At 37.9% G+C, this 13,549-nt stretch overlaps 1 long non-coding RNA gene across 2 annotated transcripts in view; it reads left to right on the forward strand.

Moving 5' to 3' along the window:
* Positions 1-13,549, forward strand: part of LOC106484040 (uncharacterized) — a 155,827-nt gene that overhangs the window by 41,883 nt on the left and 100,395 nt on the right. The window lies entirely within an intron of this gene.

The following is a 13,549-nucleotide window of genomic DNA, read 5'->3' on the forward strand; positions in this document are numbered from 1 at the left end:
AGCGGCCCCCTCAGCCCGACATTTAGTAAGCATCAGGTTGCAATGGCCTTCTGATTTCTTAAAGCAGTGCTGTTACCCGTTTGTTCTTATGCTAATTACATTGCTGGTGCTTGTTTTAACTAAACAATGCACTGCTCTGACTATGTACACTATTCTCTTTCATGTAAACAGAAATATTGATGGTGATATTTCCTTCTCAAAGTATTGTTTTACATCTTACCTTATTTGTAATGTGATAATTTCTTGCACTATAAAGTCGTTCCAGCCCTTCAACTGAGTTTTTCAGCTACAGCCACTTGAGAGAATACTATGCATCAACTAATGGCTTGAAACATTTTCACAGATGTCATGCATATCTCTCATACTGGGAAAGAGAAATGAAGTATTAATTGATGGTGTCCCTTCCTTTTGTAATAATCTTAGCTTTTTATAGGATAGTCGTGTTTACTTCTCTTGGTTGTTGGTGTTACTATACTCTGCGATCCTTTTGGCTTTCTTGCATCAGCTTGTTTTGCTTTGTTTTGACTTCTGTATCCCTTATATTTTGCTCCAAAAGAGAGGGATGTTTTTTTCAGTGCTGGTATTCTAGTTCACTTTCTTATCATGCTGTTACAGATTTCTCTTTATATGTGATATTAGCAAAGTGATGTTCTTTTAAGCATGTCTTTGCCCAGAATTTGGCCTGTTTTGTGACAGTATCTACAGTTCTTGTCAGGCAGAGCTTTGGGGTGTTTTTTTAGTTTTTTTGTTTTGTTTTGTTTTTTTGAATGGGTCAATAGCAAGTTAGAGCTTGGACAGAACAGTTGAATAAAAACTAATGATATATATTTTGGCATAGTAACGGTCCCCATAATATTTTCCTACCTTTGAGAAAAGATTTTTCTGTTCCTTATGGCAGAGGATTTACCTGCTTTTGCTCACTCCGTGCACTTTGCTTTCTTACTGTCTGTAGCCTGCTTAGAAAAGTATCTGAAACTGGAAGAATAAAATGCAGGTTCATACTCTTGTGATCTTTCTTTTGCTGGGCACCTTCAGGGATTTTGGTAAAAGTGTAGTCATTTAAATTGATATCAGTGGCTCAAAAGACTTTTCCATTAAGAAGCAAATCAACTTTATCCAGCACCCCAAAATGATGATAAATAGATGAGGAACTAGAAAATAGATCCTTGCTTGCAGTTTGATGGCTGTCGTGAGCTGACGGGAGCACAGCTTACTGTATGGATGTGAAGGAAGATAGCACATTACAGCAGTAAGACAAGGCAGCTGTTTAGTTCAGGGATACCAGGCTTGGTGGCTCAAATGTATTGTGTGTTTTGAAGGTAAACATTCAAGGTCAGAATTTATCACTAAGTAGTACTTCAGTTTCTCACTTTTTTTTTTTCTTCTTCCCCGTTACCTGTATTGGATGAAAACACTCCAGTGTTTGGTACCCTTTTTCTTTGTCTTTTCCTAGTGAATTCTGTATTCTCTTTGATTTGTATGTGGGAATGCATGGCATTTTATATGTATTAATTTAAAGAATTTCTTCATGGGCAGGTTTTTTTTGTTTGTCATTGAGTATTGGCAGTCTCAAGTAGTGAAGTCTGCAGTGCTCTTGGATAGAAAAGGATTCAGAAATATAAGAATTGCTGTATCAGGTCAAACCTATGACCAGACCCTGACAGTTTCCAGTATCAGAACATTCCATACTTGTATAACAACTTGTTCACCTGGGAGGTTTCTTCCAAATTCCTGTTAGTAAGTTATTGGCTTATGTCTTAATACACAGGCTTATATTTTTTTAGAAATCCTGCTCCTTTCAAATCATGCTAAGCATTTTGATTGCTGGTGAAGTAACTGAAGGGTGGACATCTGGTCAGTTTGGGATGGCTGTTAGTTGGTAAAAATAATCGGTTAAGGTGTCTATAAAGTTTGTTCACTTCTCTTTCTTTTACTGAGATCTGCTTTTGTGTCACTTGTAATATTATTAGATATGTTTAGGGAGAGAGCAGGCTCAACCTTTTTCTAGGCAGGTAGTTTCTCTTAATTTCAGTGAAAGTTATCTGCTTATATGACTGAGCTCTGGATTCTGTTGTAAATGGCTCAAAGATTTATTCTGCCTTTTTTAAAGGAAGGGTGACCTGCTCTCCAAGGTGCTGTTGTTCAAGACAGTGATTGCTAGGTCCTCTTGTATTGATGTAACACTAGTTGAGCTTTAAGTCTATTTACTCTTCTTTTCTGTAACTCTTAAAAATTTCAGCTTAGGAGGCAGTAGTGAATTGATACATGCTACTTAAGGCTGTCTCCTAGTTTCTTTTCAGTGACTGCTTTTAAGAAAGTATACTTTTTTGTTTTTAATCTCCCTGAAGCCTTTTATTTTTTTCATACTAGACCAAGATGATCAGCTGAGCTGGATTGAAACTGGAGGCTTTTATCCACTTAAACAGAGGTGTTTTCTTATCAGTGAAGTAAGGGCTACTTTCTTTTACCCTGTCTAGTTTTAAGGCATCTTACATATTGGAATACTATTGTGAGACAGGTTTTGCTAGAAATGCTGAGCGACTTCTAAATAGGCAAGTCTTGAAATGAAAAAATTATTTGTAATGAAACCATATGAAACTGGGTAAGATGAATCTTTTAAGATAATTGCAGTGCAGATCTCAAACTGCATACCCAGGCATAGCTCTCTCTCTCTCTCTTAGTTTTGGCCTTCATAATCAGTCTGAACAGTCTATAGTTCTAGGTATGAAAATGAATTTTTGAAAATGTGCAGTGGCGTCAGACTTTTTTTCTTGTGCCTTTGAAGCTTCTATGTAAGAAACAATTGTTTTTAATAGCTTTTCTTGTTTTGTTGTACTGTAAGATCATTAGTATTACAAACCTTTCTTATGTGCAAGTATACCTCCACTTAATCCTGTGATTATGCTATGTGTATTTTATACACAGCATTTGTGTATAAAATAGCTTTCTCTGAATCATAATCTAGTTTTTTGGTTTGTGGTGTGACTAACCATAACGTTTGAAGCAATCCTTTGCTCTCTGTAGATGGGCATTTGATATCTGTGCCAAACGTGTTATCTTTCTACCCAGTGCAATCTGAAGTGTACAACCACTCTTTTTTTTTCCTGGACCAGAAGGGGGGGGAACCCAAACTGTTGAATTTTTTCACATTGCTTAATTGCTGAGGCTTTGGGGGAGAGACAAACAATTAGGCATAAGAATAGTAGCATGGTGCACTAATTCATCATTGCATACCATGCTACCTTGCTGGCTTTGGAAAACCAAGTCACTGTGCCCATGGCGCAGTATCCTTTACCACCGGAGTTACTGAGAGGTGTGCTTTCTAACTCATGTCAGAATGTTCTAGGTGACAGGTTCCTTTCTCTTTCCTAGTGCTTCTCTGCCTCGATGGAAGGAAATGTTGTTTTCCTGACAAATCAGCAGGCTGAGTTATAAATAGAGGTTAAAAAATAGCAAATGTTTACCACTGATTCATCTCATATGTTATAGGCTGCAGAATATCAGGTAGAATAAACCCTGGCAGAGGCAGAAAAAACAAAATTCTCTTCAGAGTACATGTACATTTTAAGCCAGGAGTGTGATAAACCTCCTGTCCTAGTTTGGAGCTTAGTCTCTGTCATGATAAACTGTACTGAACTGAGCCTCTGTGAAATTTAGGCACTAACAGCCTAGGATACTAAATGGAGCTTGAAAATCATTTGCATGTGTGGAACAGCATGTTCTTAAACTTGCTCTTCAGAGGTGAAAGGCCAGAATATTCCCTACTGCATGGCCTGTTCTCTGTTTCAGAGAATGTGGGTATAGAGGAAGTCTCCTTTTAATAAAAGTTACTTATTTTAAAACAATTTCCCAAAGCAATAAGATAGGACTATTCATATACGGATCAAAGCTATTCCTAATTGCACGGTCAGGGAGCAGTAGTGGTTAATAGCTTGGATCCTGCTAAACTTTTCGTATCAGCTTTTGGTTAGTGGACCTCTGATAAATTAGCAGTACCCTCAGTTTCTCCTGGCAAAGAAGAAATCCTCTCTTTCCCTTTCCTAGCTGGTATGACAAGCAGCTCTGGTATTCTTCTCATGCCCCTGGCTAAGAGAGCAGGAGTGGGGCTCCAGTACTGTACCCCTTTCCCAGGCATTAGCTGCTGCAAATACATCTATGGCACGTGAGCTGGGGAGGGGCATTCCTACAACTCTTTGCTTCTTTCTCTCCCCTCCCTTTCAGCTTTGTGGTTATTTTGAAACAATTTGGCTCAACTGTCCCCTCATTTTAGGCTTTTTTTTTTTTTTTTTTAATTTTCTGTCTGCAGGCTCAGGAAGCCAGGAATGTTGTGTCTTGTACTTCTTTTCACATTAATTTTGTAAGGGTCATAAATTTGTTTTGAAAATATTGCAGAAGCTGAAGAATTAAGCCTACTCATTTTCTCCAAGAAACTTCCTACTTAGCAAGTGTAGAATAGGTGTCCTAGAGCCTTTTAAAACCTTCATTAATCGTCTGACCTAAATTAACTAGCAAATAAGTGGAAAGTAAATCTTTTACTGAAATCATGTATTTCAAAAATCTGTTCCATAATGTCTAAGCAAGTTTGAAGTGGAAATTTAAATCTTCTATTTTAAAAAACTTGTTCCACCAATGTTTTCTTCTGAACTTTTGTATTATCTGAAATTTGGGCACTGATTTTCTTGTTTTCCTTCTAATTTTGAAAAAAGGCAAAGGAGAAGTTGGAGACATATGTAAAATGACAGGTGCTTCAAAGTGTCTAAAGGAGTAAAATGCTGATGTTGCATTCAGGCATTGAAGTGCCATTCATCTTTATTTTGAAAACTTAGGTCTGTAACATATTTGCAAACTAAGATATACATGTATTGAATTTCCATCTGTGTTCTTATGATTCCAGTTAGTGCATTGATTGCTGGAGGTGTTGCTTCCATCACTGAATTTCTTCTGTGCCTTTGTCTGTTTTGCATGGGTTAGATTAGTGTTGTGGCTTGGGAAGAAATTTCCTGTCCTTTATTGGTTTCTCTGTGAGTCTGATGTAACATCAACTCTTATTTTAATTATGATTCCTAGCACCAAAAAAAAAAAAAAAAAAAAAAAAGTTGTGAAGCACTTCACAATTCGCATGCTTAATTACTTTTCTAAGAACTGAATGATTTCTGAGAGGATGTGTTTTTTCTGTTGTGTATGGAAAAGGGTTTATCCTTCTGTTTTGACAGCCTGTAGCAGTTCTGATGGAGAATCCTAAAGACTAGGGCTGCAACACTGACTGTAAGAAAGGAATTGTTTTTCTTCTCAGCTCATTCAGTTATCACTGGTTCATCTCTGTTTAATAGCTAAAATCAAACGTCACCTCCAAGTTTGGCAAGCTGATGCCTTATTTGGTTTGAAGTGAAAGCCCATTTTGGCACTGAGAGCTGAATAAACTCATTCCAGAGGAGTAAATTTGGAATGGAGTTAGCAAGACTTCGTGCCAGGGCAGCAGATAAATCCAGTAAGCTTCATAAATCAACATGTTGACGCTTTTTTTTTTTTTTTTAATGCAACATAAGGTGCCTCTTAAACTGTCTTCTGATGTGCTTGCTATTCAGCATTACCTGAATGAATAATAGATAGAAAGTGCTAGATTTAAGAAATCTCTTTCATAATATATGTTATAGAGCTAGGTACATTCAGGAAAAGAGTTAGAATACTTCACTAGGTGTGTAATGACATTTGTATTCCAGAACTGTAACATAACTCTTCGGACACCCAGCGCTGCCTCTAATAAAAACAAAGTCTCATTTGTATTTCTAAAATGATTATTTCTTGATTTAATCTATGGTCATATTATATGTTTAGGTAACACATCATCATTTTGCCTTTTTTTGCAATGTGGTATCTCTAACTTCCTGACCTCTTCCAGAGGAAAGCTTACTGTAATTTTTAAAGGGATGGTGAAGAAGTCTGAGGGAATCAAGAGGTTGATTTTTATGTTTGAGTCTTCTTACTTCCTGTTCTTTTCAAACCATAGTGTTCTGATTTCTTTCCAAACCATAATGTTCTGATTAATAAAATAGTTCTCTTAGCCATTACTGGATGATGAGAGAAACCTTGTCCTTCTTTGAGCTAGTGGTAAAATTTCCATCAGCTTCCATGAAGCTTGGGAGCCTGTGTGTGTGTATGTCTCTTTTCCAGTGGAAACACCATGTTTTCCCCCTTCTTCTAGTTTGTTTTTGGTAGCAAAAGTTTATATATGGAAAAAGGCCTGAATTCAAGTGTCAAGGAAAGAACAGTAATTTTGTTAAACAAGAAAATACTCATGCTTGTACAATTGTGACTGGTACTTTATTCCTGGTTAGCCTTTCTCTAGATGATCTTTGAGTCAGTTCTTGTTCTTTTTCTTGTCTATAATTTCAGAAGTAGGATAATATTTCTAATTTATTGAGAATGTCCTCCACTGTAAATAACAGGTGATAAGTCTAGAGATGCTACTAACTACAGTGTACCATTTGCAGAAGATGGAAGGAAAATAGTAGGTAAAGCTGCCCTAGGTGTCTGGGGCTCCTGACTTCTGACATTTCTCCTGGCTTTCATTTTAATTGGTTCTTTCTTGCTTTTATCTTGAGCTGCAAAAAAGTGCACTTTGATAGGGCCTTTCATATTTACCAGAGCAGAGCAAAGTCCTTATATACAACTGCATTCCAACAGCAAGAATGCCATTGAAGCTGTGTCCCTGGTGTTTCCTTTGGGCTTGCTCCAGGTGTTTGGAGTCCCGTAGGCAATTGGAGACACTAGCGACGTCAGTGGAATTTAAAGTATCGGGGTATGGTCCACAGTGGCTTACTCTGTACCACTGAATTCGATAGGAGTTTTTCCATTGACCGCTCTGTGTGTGTTAGTGCATGTTTGTGTGTATGAGAGATAGATACCTTTGTTAATGGAGATCTGCTATGGTTTTGTATTAGTCTAGTGACTCAAAACTTACACATCTAGGAAGCTTAGAAATGAAAAATAGTTTATTTTGCATTAAGCCTGAAAGAGTACTTGTGTTTAAGTGCAGAGCAGTCCAGGCTTTTTCCAAGGCGTGTGTCAACCTTTTAGATTGATACCTTGATGTAGTTTCTAGTCTCACATGAGATGAGACTTCATACACGAATGATGAGATCACATGTAAAGCCACATTCACTTGTGGTCCACAGTGCCAAATTTTTGAAAAAAAAAATATATATATATATATATATATTTTTTTTTTTGAGAAACAGACATCAGAATTTTTTTTTAATATGCAATTGTCATTTTAAGTTCCATAAACTACTGTATTCAGTATCTATTTTTCCTTCACCTTGTGGCTTGGGTTTAACATTTTAACAGCAGTTGCTATGGAAGAGTTATCCATGTTTATTGGGTCATAACAAACAGCAACAGCTGAAAGACAAATATGGTATTCTGTTTTAAGTATAAGGATGGGATGTGAGCCAGAGATCAGCAGCTTTAGAATGTAACTAGCCACAAAGCTGGATCTCTGAAAGTTCTGACGTGCACTGAAGTTATTCAGATTTAACACTTATATTTAGTTTATACTTAAAGTATTTCTTCATTGTAATTTTGATTTCTGTTTGTTAAAGGGATACTGTCACTTGTCCATGTCCATGAATTAGTTTTCTTAACAGCAAAAGAAAATACTGAGTGAAAGTAATTAATTATGCATTTCACACTTTGCTCTTATTGGACGTGTTTGCTTTTTGTTCAGTGAATGTAGGGGTAAGTGCATAGCTTTGAGAAAACATTAAAAAAAATTGGCTGTATTGTGAGGAAAGATATAACCACAGTGGGGCAAAACCAGCAGAAACATATCTATGGTAAACTTTTCAGTTTTATCAACATCTAGCTACTGTATCCTGAACAGTTAGTGTGAAAACTGTTGGACATGCGTATGTACAGACTTAAATATACACAGACCTAAAACTAATATTTTTGCATCTGCTATTGATATATTCCAGTATACAGGGAATTTGCCTTTAGGTGTGTAATGTCAATGTGAGTTATTATTATTCATTCATACTGTAGCTGGGAGCTTCAACTTTGGAAGTTTTCTAGTACTGTAGAAATCCAGGCCAGAATTTGAGGATAATCCCTCCACAGATTTTTCAAAGGTAATCCTGTCTCTACAATGTGAAGACAGATAAATCATTGTATGTACAGTTAGTGCTTTGAAATGTGAGTAAACCTCTTCTGACAGAAATTTTTGTAGGAATAAAGATTTGGAAACTGTCTTGCTTACAATCCTTGCCAAAAAACAACAAACAAACAACAAAGCCCAAAACCAAAAAACCACATGGAAATCCCCAAAGTCTCCCTGAAAGCTGGGCTTTTCTCTAGCCTGTCAATAGCATTTTAGCAATTACAATAGGTATTACACTTTCCAGAGCTTAAAAATAACTTGCTGAAGTCTCTTCATGTGAGAGAATGTGAAGATGTTTAAAGTCAGGACCTTCTAACCAATACTGATCATGTGCTGTGGAAGCTGTTATTCAGCATGTATGGTATGGCTTGATGCAGTAGACACATTGCATCTTTGGAAGCTTCTGGAATTTCAGTAATGAAAACGATGACCAAGATGTTCCAGGTATGCTTTTAATAGCCGTCTGGATAATGTGGTGCAAGAGCCAGACTCTAAAACCCTGAACAGGCTACCACAGAATTACAGCATTTCTTACTTGTAAAAACCACTATAATTGGAACAACAGTAAAGAAAGGCACTGTGATTCACAGGGTCAGTATGAGGCACGTACAGGTAATGCAAAGGTAAATTTGCCCCAGAGCTGCTACTTACTCCTTTCTCTCTCATGCTTCCATAGCTTGCTGCCTTTCCCTTGATAATCCTCCTGCCTCTAGAGTTGATAGGAAGGGGCAGAGTGGTAGAACAGGAGGAAAAAGTAGCTAAGGCTACCTTGAGGAATGGCAGTAAGAGGTCCATGGAGCTTGGAGAATTTAAGAAATAGCTTGACTTCTGCATGCAGCCACACCTCTTGCTATAGAAGTTCAAATCTTCCCCTGTTGATCTCGCTCCTCCTAGCCTGATCTGATCTAACAGTTGCCTTTCTAAGGCTTTCTTGGGGAGTTGTCGTTAGAGGAAGAAGTACAAGGTGTGTGTAGTGAAGGAAGAAGGTGGTTCATGAGACCGCCTCCATTAAGTAGGCCAAGTATCCTGTTTCCAAGGCCTGAAACAACTCTCTTCGATCTTGCCTGCCTCCATTTCCAGCATAGCCTGTTCTTTCTCCCCCAGGAATCACCTTGCCTCCACCTCTGATTTTTGTGCGTTTTTGGAAGACTTCAAAGGGGCAGATGTTTGAGAAATATGGGTTATCTGAGATAAAGGATGTACATGTGAAAATACATCTGTAAGTGACAATTTAGTTTAATCTAGTAATTTTTATTTGTGTTTAATCAATGGCTAAAACCTTAAAGTAGGGAATACTCTTAAGTGTTGTACAAATAGGCAGCAGGAGGTTGATCCCTGCTGTGCAGTTTATTACCATGTGATAAAATAGGTAAACAGAGGAAGAGGGGGATTGTGAAAGACCAAGAAAGCTTGGGTACTAAGCAGTAGTTTCAGGTGTTACCATATATCAAAATGATGTCTGCTGCTGAAAAGTCAGGTTTTTTTTGTAACAGCTTAAAAAACAGATCTTTTGTAACTTAAAACCATGTCAGACATGATTATCTGGTGCTGACATAGGTATGGGCCAATCTTTTTTTTCTCTGACCGTTGGTTCTTTAGAGATCCCTGTGACTTAAGTAGTAGCTGCAGAAATCTTGCACCCCTCTAGAAATCTGCTTACTTCAGAACATATATATATAGGTATGGCTTGGTGACTAGCAGATATTTTTCATGTCCTAAATATCTCCCTATGCTTTTGGTGGGATATGACTTTCATACTGGCCACTTCAAATTGTGCTTAGTGTTGCTTTGTGCCTTGCATCTTGCAGTTGGCTGCAGTAGTACATGAAGAGAGGCTATAAATAGTTCATAGAGCTGTTTGGATAAAAGGTGGCATATAAATATTGTTACCTCAGATGCTGGCCACTTTAATTTATTCTCTTGTACAGTCTGAGGGAGGGGCTGATTCTCACCTGTTCAGATACTTCCAAAGCTACGTATAAAAAGTACCTATGTATAACAGATGAATCAGCAGTAGTGTAAGAAAAGCCTTCAGCAGGTCTGGAGCTAGCCAGTATTTGTACATGTTTCACATTACAGTTCAGAGTGTAAACCCCAGACCACTGCCCTGCAGCAGGGGAAGCATGAGTTGAGTCATGCCGTGCTCTGGGTATATCTAGCAAATCACAGCGATGGGCACAGTGTGATGACCTACTTAGAACGACATGTTCAGTTACTGCAGTTTCCCATCTGCAGTGCTGTTTTCAGCTGAATGTTTAACTCTGTTCAGCTCATTCAGCTGAATGTTTAACTCTGTCAGGGAAAAATTTTGATGCAAGTGACTGAAGGTTTGATAATTCTTTTGATACTTACGGCAGTCCATTTCTTTGGGTCTTCAGTGTCACTTCTAAAAAGCATTGTAATACATTAAAATGAAATGGAGGTATTTTAAGACAGCCAAGAAAGTGGCAAAGGTCCAGGTCTTTCAAGGTATTTAAATAGCAAACTACCATTAAAAATCAGTTGGGGGTAGGGCTAGTCACCTGAAGTGGACCCAAGTGAATACAGGACCCTCTCTTGTGAAAGGAAACAGTGGCTTGCAACAGAGAAGTTTATTTCTTTTATCCTCCTTTTCTTGGTGGGGTTAAGGAGGGAGATCAAGAGTCACTGTATGTAAGTGTCTGGTAATTCTTCACTGGTGAAAATAGAAATAATTACATTATTCTTGGGATATTTATTGAAGTGTGTTTTACTGTCTTCTCTGATGGATGGAAAATGTAGGAGGGTTACTTTGTTATGCATTGTATATGGGTGATGAAATAATGGCTTCAAATTCTGTTATTTATGTTGGCAGCGAGAAACATAAATTGCTGAGAACTGTGTATCTGTACCAAAGATAAACCTAGCAACGCATTTCTGGTTGTCAGTCAACATTTCCCCCCGGCTCCCATGTGTCACTTGTGATGTAATGTCTTTCTGTTCAAGTGGAAACCTCTATCTGTAATTAGATGTGACATAACTTAAAGGCTGCTCAGAAAATTGCAAGGGGATATTTGTTATAGGCATTAAGGCTATTTTAGTAAGAATGCCTTCTACTTTCTGGTAATATTAAACAATCATCTGCTATCACATGCAAATTAAGCTTCACTCCATCTCTGACTCTTGAATAAACATAAGTTAAATATAATACTAGAAGGTGTAATTCTGTAATTTTATATATGGGAGTCACACAGATGCAAATGAGATAGGAGCTGGGAGTTTTGGGTGCAGAGCTGCTGAAGAATTAAGCTGTGCAGTATAACCAACAACCAGGATTAGACCAAAAATTGTACGTGTAGGGTTATTTAGGCTCTTTCCTGGTTTCATCACTACATATTAGTTTAGAAACTTCTATTATTCCTGTTTTGGAGGTGACACAAAATACATGAATAAGAGAGCCTGTAGGTCATGCGCATCACTTTCTTTGGCCTAAATAGTATCTGACTCAGGATAGTGCAAGCAAGAATTCATTCATTCTTTTGTTTCCCTTTCAGTGGATTTCCATTGTATTCTCAGTGGGTATGTAGAAGAATATTTGTAACTTGCTAATGAGTGTGATTCCAGTATATTGATGAGAATAACAGATACTGTGGGGTAATTTTAGCTATGATTTTAAAAACAACTTACTGGACAAAAAGGGGGAAGATAAAACTTAAACAGCAGTTTTTCCCTCCAGTCAAACAAGTGGTATGATGCTGATATTGATTACCTGTAGAGTTTTAAGAAAAAAGCTGCCGCCTTAAATATTTCCCCTGCTTTCTGTGTATGGATGAGGCATCGATTTCTACATCTTGGTCTGGCAACTTCCCTACTCTGTAAATGGATGGATTCAGGTTGTGGTCTGATTGCTATGTACTGGATGGAGCAAGGGTTTGTGCTGTATTAACATCTTCAGAACAAAACCAAAAAACCCCCCTGAAGTCTCTGCTCTTTCAATATGCTGTTGTGACTCTGGAGGCACATATAATTTGACTTTAAGTTGACTTGCAAATTAGATACTAGAGTAGGGGAGTATCTTCTGTGCTTCATAGTGGGAACAGTTAAACTGTTTCTGGGCTTTGCCTGCACAGTGCAAACTAGACATTCAGTTGCTTTAATGCTTCTCTTTTGCATAATTTCCTTTTCAAACTAACATAGAAACACTATTACAAATACAATCCTTGAGGAAGATTCTGGCCCTGTTGAATTCAACAGGGCTTGCTGTTACCTGGAGCAAGGCCAGGGTTTCACCGTGTAACTAACTATAAAAGTTGTAAGAGAATATACTTAGCAATGACCTAAGGTTCTTCTAGAACTACTTACTTCATAATTTCTACTTCACATTAGCTTGTGCATTGCTTTTTCAAATGTACAGGAAGCACCTTGTGTTCTTGTCACGCTTCTGTACATCAGCGTTTAAAGGCAACTAGTAAATACCGGGCATTACAGAATAGCATGACAACATGCTTTGCTTCAGTGCTGGCAACAGAATGTTAAAACTGCTGTGGTGACCCTTTGCTCAGGTCAGAATATATCACTACATTGAAATGTAGCTCAGGCATCTTTTTTTTTTTTTTTTTTTTTTTTTTTTTGTAGGCCATAAGAATTAGTGAGACTACACTGACCAGTTGTGCTTCCTGCCTTTATTAATATTAGGCTAGCTTTTACAGAAAAAGATTCTATTAAAGCACAGTACTTCCTGCTTCTTACAGGTATGTGGTACAAAGCAGTACTTCAGTGAAGTCCCAACTATGTTTGGCACATTGGATTGTACAACAGCAAGAACAAACCACACAACATCTGATTGTTTCATCCAGTGTTCCTTTCATCTGGGTTGTAAGGCTATAAGAGATGCAGATGGTAGGCTTAAACTAACTTTGCATGGGAAGGACACACTTACCTGAAAGAGACTAGTACTGCCTTAGTAGGGCCGGGTCCAGATTGAAAGCACTCCCAGTAGAGACACATTTATACTCCCAAAGGAGTTTATTTAGTGGAGTTTTAACAGCTGTCCCTGTTGATAACGTTAACTTGGTCTACACAAAGGTTATACTCCATATAGCTATATTTATTGAGGAGTGTCAGTTTTCTGTTTTTCAGCACGGCTGTTGTAAAGATAAAAACTGAGTGTAGATCGGACTCAAAGGAATAGATGATTCATGATAAAATGCAGCTTGCTGGAATTCTTCAGTGGTAAAAAGTACAGCATATACAGTGTTTGGGAGGAAACACCCTGGCAATGGAGGCCAGTGTGACTTGGAGGAGCAGGGGACTAAAGAGCACATGAGACACTAGTAAAAACTGTTACTGGGGTGGGGCTTGCCTCTCACTGGGGGGGGGGTTGGTTTTGGTTGTTTTAACATCCAGTTGTTAAACTTGTTTAGAAGTTTTTAC

The sequence above is a fragment of the Apteryx mantelli genome, chromosome 5, assembly GCF_036417845.1.
Source record: "Apteryx mantelli isolate bAptMan1 chromosome 5, bAptMan1.hap1, whole genome shotgun sequence".
Lineage (NCBI taxonomy): Eukaryota > Metazoa > Chordata > Aves > Apterygiformes > Apterygidae > Apteryx > Apteryx mantelli.